Raw genomic sequence first — 12,158 nt, 5'->3', positions numbered from 1 at the left:
TCCTAAAAGAGTTAAACGAATTCAAGGCCCATTATTTCCGAGTAGTCTAATTCGTTTCAGTTTTCTTCTTACCATAGTTCTTTGATATAATGCAGAGGTTCCAGTCAAAATCCGTAAAGCATATTCATAATGAAAATATTAACAAAGATCTTGGTATGCCTATGGCAAAGATAAAAGTAGGGGACGGCAGAAGGAGCTATGAACTTAAACCCTATAATCAGCTACAGCCATCGGAAAAAGAAAGCACTTGATCAGAACTGGCATTAACTTCTTCTCTTTACTTTAATAAGCCTAAAAGATATTTTCAGCAAAATTTAAATATTCCTTCTCATTATTTCTTGCGTCAAACATTTATAAGCTTTTCTTTAATAAGCAGCAACGGCAACACTGCGCTCACAAGCTGTCATTAGCTGTCATAGCTTTCACTCTCAATTCACCTCCATTTCACTCTCATTACATCCGCTGCGCATAACAACAAACATATTATGTGTATGAGTGGGTGATTGGGCACCAATGATTTGGCTCGTTCGGTTGGTCTACTACCACTCGGCTACTGTGTCACTGTTGCGCTGCTTAAACACTTCGCTATGAAAATGTAGAGGCACATTTTTATAACCACTTCCTGCTTTGCGACCATCGCTGCTGCTGCTGCTTGTTCTTCTTTTGCTGCTTCGTCGAATAAATACAACACTTTTGTAAGCCATGACTTTTCGGACACGCTCTGTATGCACGCTCAGTTGGTAACGGGATATCGAATAGAGTGCACGTGCAAAGCGGTTTACTGCGCTCGAGGCGCGCGCGTCCTGTGACAAATATATGGCTATATGTGTGTTTGTGTTTGTGAAAATGAAAAATTTGTGATTTTTAGTTTGCTTTTTTTAATGGTGAACGAGAATTAGGCAAATAGTGCACACACCAACGAAATTGGGCGCTACGGACAGCCCCTAAAAGCATGCTTATGCTGCTGCAGCGCGTTTACCTAGCACAGAACATTGCCTACATATACATAGGTGCATAAATATTATGACACATAACAAGTCATCGCATCGTATTTACGCAGATAAATAGTTGATTTGGCAGAATCTCAGAGCATTGCGTCTGCCGTGCGTTTCTCCGAAAGCCAGTCGCTAAAAAGAGGTGAGGTGAGCAGCTTGGGTGTGTGCACCTGAATCGTGTTTAAGTGTGTTCTGCATGCATGCAGAAAATGATTATGGAAAGTGTTAGAGTGCTCTTCCAGTGTATTTGTTGTGTATTGAAAGTGTTCAATTTCATGCGACCTACAAACCATGCGTTTACTAAGCATGTTTGTGTGAATGAGTGATAGCGAGTAGCCGAAATTTTCATGCCTTACTAGAGGAAAGGCGTGCAGAAAATGATAAAAACATATAAAGCAACAAAGCAAATCAAAAAATTTTGCGAGCCAACAACGGTTAGTGTGTCAATGTGTTAGTAGTATCTTTTACAATTTTCTTTAATTTTTTTGAATGAAGGAAAATATGCCATACCCTACAGCCAACTAAAGAATTTTTATGCGCATATGTACATATGTCTACATGTGTGTATCTTGTATGTGTGTTTAGGTTTTACAATTCTGCACACAACTGTTGTTGTTTAAGCCAGCAGTTTCTGCTCAGGCAGCGTTTATGTCATCGCCGCTGTGCGTTGATGTGTAAAAATCGGACAATTTTCGGTGATTCTAACAAGCTAATTAATGTAAACACACACACACACGCTTATAGTAACACACACACATGCACAGCTGGGCGGCAATGACAACAAATATTGCCATTGTTGTGTGACATTTCTGTTTTTGTTTTATTTTTTTTTTTTTTGTTTTTCGGCTACGTGATTGCCATATGTTTATTGTTGCTTGTTTACGATTGCACACTGTTTGCTGCAAGGCCACTCGCACACTTTGCGGCCACGGTGATTAGTTGTTCGGTGCAAAACCAGTGCGTTGTTAGTCTCTGGTTGAACATATTTGAACAATTGTACGGTTGTAAATATATTTTGCTGTATGATTTGTGGGCTTAATGCGCCCAATTGTGGCCTCAATATGAAACCAATGTTATGAGGCAACAGCATGGTCCACAAAACATTACTGAGAACAACAACAAACCAGAATATATGTTGACTTCAGCTGCGAGGATGTTATAATACCCTTCACAGAAGCTTCTTTATAGCATAAAAGGATATAAAAGGCAGAATAGCTCGTCTTCGATCGGGCCGTTTATATAGCCGTTAAGATATCTTGTGAGGTACAAAAATTTTATATACCAAACGACTGGTTTTGGTTGGTCAGTTTATATGAGAGTTATATGCTATAGTAGCCCATTATCAACGATTCAACGTCATTCCGTCAAACGCGCAACTGCTAGGAGAGAAAAGGACGTGTGGAAAATTTCGGCTCGATAGCGCCAAAACTGAGGGACTGATTCGCGGAAATACAAACGGATCCGCGATTCATTTATATATCTACTTTATGGTGTCTCCAACGTATACTTTTGGTTGTAAGAATCTTCGTTCAGGGTATAAATATAGCAATTATTTTGAACGGGAGGTGTGAGTGCCTAGCTGCGTGGGAAAAAATCAACACAGTCTCAACAGAAATCAAACAAGCCACAGAAATACTCACACACACATATATGCATGTAATAAGTAAAGAGTGCTTGTCTATATGTATGTGTATGTGGGTATTTATATAGCCCTATTTGCTATCACTGGTTACCATCAAGCATTCCCAAGCTTTATTAAACACCAAACTAACATCTCTGCTCATACTCGCGTATTGTCACTACCCACAAGCACGATTCAGCCAGTGTATCATGAAAGCCATCAACCATCTCACCAACTCACGAAGCAGCCATTGACAGCCATATCATAGAAATATTCCCATTTCAACACGACGCAAAGTATCAACGCATTCCATTCCGACCATTCCATTTCATTCGTCAACTCAAGTCAAGTTGATGCTGCAGCCGCTGCTCCGGCCCTCTCTGCCCCTGCGGCTGCTTCCGTGCTGCTGCTAAAATACCATTGTAGTCATTTTACTTTTTTCTTTTCTTCTTACTCTGCCTCTGCTATTTCTTCTGTTGTTATGCTTTTCCTCGCTGCGGTTACTTTTATTGTTGCTCTCGCAGTCAGTCAGTGTTTATTGTTGATTTTAAGGCATTACCGTTACTTTGCCATACTTTGCCTTTTCACTTGAGCGTATTAAACTGTGTCAAAGTATTCGTTTGATTTTCAGGACATTTCACTATTGTTGTACTCACCCGCCCGCTGTCCAACAGCGTAATAATCAGTTTTACTGCAACCCTTAGAAACCGCCCACGTAATACTTCAGTTGAGCGGCATAACTGTTGCCTACATTTAGGCACTCATTGGATTTTTCCATGGATTTGAGTGAGGTTTGGGTCTATATTAAATAACAACAATAAGGAAGGTCTAAATATGGGCCGAATTGCAAAGGATTTATCCTTGAAAATAAATTTATAATAAATATCACGTGTCTATTAAACATTAAGCGGTTTTGTGAAAATTGAGAAAATTGAGCATCGTTTAACACTGTTCTTATACAAAACCAATTTATTAATACATCACCTTTTTTGGAACGATATCAGCTCACCACTTACAGTTGTATGCTAAATAATAGCAGTGACTTATGAAAAATAAAATAATGTTATTTTTACACGAAAAGAGGTTTCTCCGCGGCCACAGTTGAAGAAAATTGTGGATTCGGCCCGAAAAAAGCCATTTTATGCCAAAGGAAAAATGAAAAGCGAGTTGAATCGCAGTCGAAAAGTTGATAAGTTAAACTTTTCGGCAGAAACGCAAGAAGGAAGCTACTACATCAACCTCAGCAAGTGCAGGCCAGAGCTCAAATTGTTGCAGAATATCTGCATTGATCATGATAGAATGTGTATGAAAGCCAGAAAATGCTAGATCCCAGATATATTTCCTGGACGGTGAAACAAAAAACAACTTAAGAGCATACTTCCCTTACTATAGTACAAATCTCTCATATTGAATAAAACAAAACATAAATACCAAAATTTTACATTGCTATAATAGACTATCACTTGCTGGATTACAACTGAAATTGATCTATCAACAAGACAATGACTCCAAGCGTACGCGCCAGTTGGCAAAAAACTGGTTTACTTCAAATTTCAATTTAATCACATGATCTTAATCCAATAGCGAGTTTTCGGACAGAGGAAGTGTTGTGAAGGTGGCGTAAAATAAATTATTTTTTTCTTCGATTTATTTCCTGGTTATACCACTGGTTTTACATATTTCGAACACAGTTGTACGTCCATATTCACACTATAGTAAGAAGTGAAAATTTTCAGAAATAAAAGAGTGATCCATTTCAAGGGTCCCTACTTTTTTAAAGAAAAAACACAGCAATAGCGAATGTTCATTAACATTCGAAAGGAAAAGTCTAACGGTATGATATCACATGATATTGGTGGGCAATCGACCAGCCCAAAATGTGAAATTATCTACTCACCGAAGTGTTCTCTCAATAAATCTATTGATTGATAGGATGTATGGGAATTGTTGAAACCAAATGTTGTCGAGATCACGAGCTTCAATTTCAGACATCAAATAGTCGGTTATCATGGTGCGATATCCATCGCCATTAACGGTTGCGTTCTCACCGGCATCATTTTTGTAGAAATATGTACCGATGATTCCACCGACCCACAAACCACACAAAACTGTCGCTTTCCTGGAAAAAATGGCAGCTTTCTCTATTCAGTCCAAAAATGCGGCATGCGGTCTGTCATTTACATACCCATTGAACCATAAATGGGCGTCATCACTGAAATAATTTGGCTTGAAAATGTCAGATCTTCTGGGAACTTTTTCAGCGCGGCTTCAGTTCTTGCACATGCTATATTTTGCACGTTTTCTATATAAGATCTCGACATAAAATGCGCCAAGTCGTTCCATACGTCAAAGTTGCTGCGAACGACGATGAATCGACTCTCCACGGTCTTCGTGTACACTCTCATCAGCTACTGATGCTATATCTTCTTCACTGCGTGCTGAGCGTGGTCTATTCGGTCGTACCTATCCAATAACGAATGCTGGATCTTAAGATGGGTGTTGATGTCGCTAATAGTACGTTCAGTAGGCCGATTGTGTTGGCCATAAGTTGGCGAAGCGCGCAACGTTCTTCAGGCTTAAGCTTTTCCGTCATGAAATGCTAAGCAAAACTGAACCAAAGTAAAATAACAGATTGACACGACTCGCGCGTGAACTGTCAAAAACAGACTTTTGAAAAAAGTACCTTTAATTTGATCGCTCGTTATAACACATGGCAACTTAAATATCTAAGTACAGGATATATTATTGTTTGCCACGAAGTTTGTAACACCAAAAATGAAACGTTAGAGGCTCTATATCGTAACAAGCTGAGTAGATTTAGCCATGTCTGTCTGTGCGTCCGTCAGTAGGTCTGTCTGTATATATGCGAATTTTTGGAGATATCGGTCTGTCATGTTCATGTCATTTTCTCTCAAAGAAGCTGCTCCTTTGACGGAACCGCCTAGTTATTGTATAAAAAGCTTTTTCAGTAAACGAGATATTTTCAAGAAATTTGGCATGGGTTGTTGCTTAAGGCATTGGTGGTGAAGTAATTGGTAAGAGCGGATTGTTATAGCATTATTCTGTAAAACAAACTTAACGTTCAATGAATCTTTTACTACAGTATATATATTTGGAAAGCGTGTTATAGCTTCGGTACTACCAAAATTAACGTTTTTTTCTTTTTATTGTAGAAATTGTCATATTCGAAATACTCATTATTTCTGAATCTCAAAGAACGTTTCAACAATATTTAAGCCTTTCTTTGCCTTATAAAACTTACAACAATGAAACCCCTTCTACTATTACCAAAAATTAGTACAAAAGTGTAAAAAAAGGAAATAATTGTCTTGACCAACTTCTGGCAAATGAGACCAATAATATGGATAACAGCAACAAAGCTCAGAAATAAAGTCGTTTCCGCAAACAGCGACGACGAGATGTCTGCGAAATGCGCTCTAACAACAACATCAATTGCAAATGCAAATGGCACACAATAACAACCGTTGTATTTGTGCAAAATAATAAAGCAACAGCCATTTTCGGTTATGTAAAAGCTCAAAATTCTCGGAAACATTTTGAAAGAAGTCAGTATTTGTCAGTGTTTTACTATTATGTCGCTCAAAATCTATCACCATCTAAAATCCATTTTATTGGCAATTGCGTAAATTAAGCTTATGGTTGAGGCATGCCAAATGGATGTGTCCCAAAGCCATGAAAACGATGAGTGCATAATAAAAAGATATATAAAGTGAAGCCGATTTCAACGGGGGCGAGAGCGACTTGAGAAAGTTGAGAAAGGCATGTCAACGTAATAATAAATATAAAATAATAATAAACAGTCTCTACTTGAGAATTTGCCGTTTATATGATAATTAGAAACGATGTTGTAAGTATATCATTTCTTCTTTTCAACTTCTAAAAATAAAATAAAACCGCTATTCATTTATCCCGTATATTTTTACTAAAAGATTCAAAATGTTCAGTGGATTCAAAGGCGGTCCCAAAGCATTAAAAAAAAGAAACATCAATTAGTGATAAAATATATTAAACCTTAACTTGGTTTGAATATCGTATCCTAGCCACTTTTTTACTACAACAAAAGATGAGAGCTTTCCCCACTTTTCAAGTTATTTAACGGGTGATCCAAGTATACTTTCTGATGATACTTTCTTCAATATCCTTTTTTGACTGATAACGCGTAGGTCGTGACAAGCTGTCAGGTTTATTTTGTTCAGTATTGTTAGGTATTTTATACAGGAAAAACTTTCGCCTGAACAACATTTACAAATCGTTCAACTTTATTACGAAAATTCTCGTTCTGTAAGGGATGTGTTTCGTGAGCTTGGCTCACCTTATGGTTAATATAATCGGCCTAGCAGTCATAGCTGAGAGTCTACACGAAGTCTGTGGACGGTCGATTCGGCGGCATTAGCACCAACTCGGATTGGCGTAAGGAAAGACTTGGCGGATTTTACGACGAGATCTTAAAAAGAGTATGTACAAAACACAACTAAAGAACTTAAGCCGCTCCATCTTCCCAAGCAAAATCGCTTCCTTCTATGGGCTCTTGAAAAGTCCCCAGAAGATCCGACGTTTTTGAGGCAAATTTTGTTCAGCACTACGGCTCATTTCTGGAATTTCTGAAGATCTGTAATTTTTAACCAGAAAAGCAACAGTTTGGTGTGGTTTGTAGGCCGATGAAGTCATCGGTCCATATTTCTTAAAAAATGATGCAGGTGAGAACGTAGCCAGGATAACCAAGAATTTGATGTCTGTAATTGACGCTCGTGATCTTGGCGACATTTTATTTCAACAAGACGGCGGCAATTCCTACACATCGCAGCAATCAATGGATTTATTGACAGAACACTACGGTGAGTTGAGAATTTCACGGCCTTGCACCCAAGAACGTGTGATGTCACACGGATACACTTTTTCTTTGAGATTATGTAATGTATACGGACAACCCAGCTTCGATTCAGGCCTTGGAGCAAAACATCAAGCGCATCATTTCCCAGTTACTAGTCGAAATGCTCGAACGAGTCATCAAAAATTGAACTCAACGGATGGACTAGCAAAAACGTAGTCGCGGCCTTGATAGTATATCATCAAATAATCCCAATGTAAGCTTTGGGTAAAATCTGCCGTACCTTTTTCCAATGACTACAAACAAATGGCACTCTTCACTTTATGAAATAAACGTCTTGAAGAAAATCGTGCGATTTAATATCCTTTCTTAAAGCAATTGCCCGAGAAACTCACTTGCAGTTGGAAGATGTTTGTAGACTAGCTTTATATACTCATTTTATCACTTAGATTGATTTTTGATCGCGCAAAGAGAACTCCGCCCCATCCAGGATGTGCAGGGTTCGCAGCTAGTAATTCGGACTATTTAACTCATGTTAAAGGCTTTTTTTTAACAGACTTGACGAGTTTGAAGTCAAAAGCTGTATCAAATAGTAAGAAAATGTTTCAATAGGGAAATCAAAATTTTACGCTTGAAAAAATTGCTGAGAAGGAAGCCATCTCTTTTTTTTTTCAGTTAATAAAATTTATCAGATAAAAGAATTATAACAGCATCAGCATCAAAAACAACACATTTCAAACTGGAAAATGGTTGCCAATTATGGCGATTGAAAATATTTTAATACAAATGAATGAATAGGGATTGAACTACTTTCTTAAGCATGCTTGAAGAGAATAATGCGACGAAGCGACTTTAAATAATTTCTTCCCCAATCGTAGAAACCATACATTGGCATTTTAAGCCTTTAAACATTAATAAGTACAATGCCTTCTTAAGAATACTTGGTTAAGTTTGAATAAGTCACTTCCCGGTAAAGAGAGCAGCATACCAAAGAAAGCGAAAGTAAAGTAATTGCACAAGAAGAATAAGTGTTTGGAATGAATTTATTCCCCGCTGCCGTTAAAACCGAGCACACCAGAGCAAAAACACAAAGTTATACAGTCACATGCACACACAGATAAATATAGAGTAGCCTAGTTAAAGCCCTTAAGCGTTGAGCTTTGCAACAATGCTACGTGCGGCAGATAGCAGCCCCAAGTGATGGGTACGTCTATGAGTGCCAACTAACCAACTTAAACTTATAAGTGTGCGGTTCTGGCGTTTGAGTCCGTGCTCTGTGATTGTGAGTATGTACGTAAGTATGCGGCATATCTAATAATCTTTTCTTCCTAAAGTCACCACTGAAAAGGCACACGCAAGTATTGTTATGCATGGTCGTGTTAAGATTCTAGGAAAAATGTGTTCAGTATTTCACGTATAAAAGCAAGATATACTTTTGAAAGTTCATAGTTGTGAGTAAAATACTCAATTGCATTACATAAGTTATTGCATATAAAACCTATTTAAATTCATGGGACGGTAACCGAGATAAATTTTTCAAAATTTTTTTGGAAATGATTCAGAAAATAGTTTCGATACCTTTGCGATAGATATGTGCAATTCTTTTGTATTGCTATATTTCGTGCTCGGAAAAAGAGCTGCCTTTGTGCAGCTATATCTGAACTTGGTATCCTCGCAAAGTTAATACGGCTATGTAAGCTGACGTTGAGCAACTCAAAAGCTCCGTCAGGATCGGGAAGAAACTCTCCGAGCCGTTCGATACCAAGCGAGGTTTCAGATAAGGCGAGTCTCTTTCGTGTGACTTCTTCTTCTTGAAGAAAATAATTTGAGTTGCAGAACTAAATAGGGAAGGTACCATCTTCTACAAGAGTGGACAACTGCTGGCGTATGCCGATGACATCGACATCATGGGACATAACAATCGCACCGTTAGATCCCTCCAGGTTGAAGAAAGTAGCAAAGCAAATACGTTTAGTAGTGAACGAGGGCAAGACAAAATATCTCTTGTCATCGAACAAACAGTCTTCAAAGTCCTACATAATTTCATCTATCTTGGAACCAACATCAACACCAACAACAACAACGGCCTTGAAATCCAACGCAGAATGCCTCTTGCCAACAGGTACTACTTCGTAGTCTGAGTAGTAGGCATTTGAGAAGTAAAATCCTCTCTCGACGAACATATGCTATATGTTGCAGAGGCATGGACGATGATTATATCTGATGAGTCGGCGCTATTAGTTTTCAAGACAAACTCTTTCCTTTGCGCATTGGCCACGGCGAATATCGCATTCGCTGAAACGGTGAGCTGTATGGGATATATGAAGACATTAACATAGTTCAGCAAATTAAAAGACAACGGCTACGCTCGTTCAAATAGACGAAAAAAAGAGGAAGAAGGCTCGACTAGTGCACCGTTGAGCATATAAAAAAGGAGATGAACACACTCGTCTACATTAAGTACGAGTAAGTACGTATTTTCCTACCACAGTCAAGTTCATTAACATGGATTAACGAATTAAGGACTGTAATCATTATTCGGTAGTACTCCTCAATACAATTTGTCGAATGTTTCTAGTCCTTAATCAATTATAATAATCGTTGAGAACGTTTAATAAAAATAGACGAAGAATCATTTTAGAAAGGAGACAAGGTTGCTCTGTATTATTAGTCTAAGGTTTCAGATAATAATATTCATCCGAATTTTGGTGAAATACTGAATTAAAATTTGCGTTTATATACAGATAGTACATATGTATATACAAATATTCAGTCATTTACTGAAGTCATATGGATGTCCATAGTTCTATGTCACGAAACACATCTACATCTGATTCTACGGTCCATGTTTATGTATGTACATATATACATATATAGGCAGAAACTGTGACACAGCTACTTGGAATGACATCCATAGTACACAATAGTTGAATACCAATAAGTAGCCAGCCACTGCTGCATCGCAAGTGGAATGACCTGTGACTAGGTTAATGAAAACTCTCCACTATCAAGCGGCGACACCAGCAGAAACAGCAGCACTGCGACAATTGATGCACACATATGGGCAAGGGGCCTAAAGCCTGGGCACTATTTTCTATATGGGCATATGTATGTGCATGCCACACCATTCATATGGAAATTATGTCTTACGAAATCACATAAACTTACACCGACACACACATAAGCGCGCACGTTCGCATGAGTAAACATGCACCAAAGGCAGGGACATGCCCATACACATACAAATGCATATTATGGTCATGTGTGATGGTTGCCTTAACTAGCATTCAGCGCTCTTCGCCCGAAGCTGGGCGAAAATTGCTGCTGCAAGAGCGTGTGAGTGGAGCGTGAGCTGAGTGGGCGTTTTGCGCTGGCTTTTAGCAGCCAGCAAAATGGTTAAACACTTTGGTGGTTATGTTGGAGGTTGGTTCTTGGTCGAGCACAGCTAACTTGGTGGCCAATATCAATAACTGCAGATTGTAATCGCACTACGATATGGCATTTATTACATCAGCGAATTTTTAGCACTACACAGTGACGGAAAAGCTCTGGTTAACTAAATATTTTATGAAATTGAAATAAAATTATGAAAACGTCTACTAAGGGCTGTAGTCCACTTTAAAATATTAGTAATATTATTATTAATTGCTTTGTGCATGGAGAAAAAATGTTCGACAAAAGTTTGCAGATGATTCGGCAATATTGACTGATTATGAAAATTAAGATAACAAAAATTATAAATTAAAATAACGGGCTTTTCAATAGGTGCGCTACAAAGTAGCCTGATAGAGACAGCAAACGACAACATTTTTTACCGCTCTTTTGGTATTTCTCTTTAGTAAGGTTTGCCATTTCATCATGAAAAAGTATAAAATCCAACAACGACTTAAAATTACTAAAATCTCTACCGAGATTCAAAGTCAGCAGAATCAACTTTAAGCGCCCTACATCCAATTTATGGCCGTCTTAATCGTCCTGTCAGATCAACAATTGAGCGTCTAGTGAAAAAATTTTAATCCACATGCACAATACAAAATGTTCCCGAGCTAGTGAGCCAAAGAAGTGCCGGTAGTATCGAGAATATTCCTGCCGCTAGCGTATCAATGGAGGAAGACCTAAATCAGTCTCCCATGCGTCGTTCTCAAGCGTTGTTCTTCTCTTTAACGGCCTACATCCTTACAAGATCAAATTGACGCAAGAACCGCTTGACCACCAGAGTCATCGTATGTTTGTGAATTGGGTTTTCATCGAAGAATCATCTTCGGCGATGAAGCTCATTTTTGGCTTAATGGCTTCGTCAATAAGCAAAATTTGCTTTATTGGTCAGAAAGCAATCCATACGTATTCCATGTGTCAACATTGCAACTGAAAACAAGTAAGGAAGGGCTAAGTTCGGGTGTCACCGAACATTTTATACTCTCGCATGAAAAAGTGATGATCGAGATTTCAGGCGTGGTTGTGAACCGATTTCACCCATATTTGGTATATGTCATCAGGGTGTTAAGAAAATATTATATACCGAATTTCATTGAAATCGGTTGAGTATTTCCTGAGATATGGTTTTTGGTCCATAAGTGGGCGACGCCACGCCCATTTTCATTTAAAAAAAAAACCTGGATGCAGCTTCCTTCTGACATTTCTTCCGTAAAATTTAGTGTTTCTGACGTTTTATGTTAGTCGGTTAACGCACTTT

The 12,158-nt window shown here is 38.3% G+C and overlaps 1 protein-coding gene across 1 annotated transcript in view; it reads left to right on the top strand.

The window, feature by feature from the left end:
* Positions 1 to 806: 806 nt before the first annotated feature.
* LOC108973671 overlaps positions 807 to 12,158 on the top strand; it is a 30,304-nt gene continuing 18,952 nt past the window's right edge. Inside the window, exon 1 of the mRNA XM_018941075.1 lies at positions 807 to 1,137. The gene's annotated coding sequence lies outside the window, so the exon portion shown is untranslated. The remainder of the gene's footprint in view (positions 1,138 to 12,158) is intronic.

This window comes from Bactrocera latifrons, unplaced genomic scaffold (assembly GCF_001853355.1).
Source record: "Bactrocera latifrons isolate USDA-ARS-PBARC rearing strain unplaced genomic scaffold, ASM185335v1 scaffold_5, whole genome shotgun sequence".
Classification (NCBI taxonomy): Eukaryota; Metazoa; Arthropoda; class Insecta; order Diptera; family Tephritidae; genus Bactrocera; species Bactrocera latifrons.
This window is presented reverse-complemented; position numbering and strand designations above follow the sequence as displayed.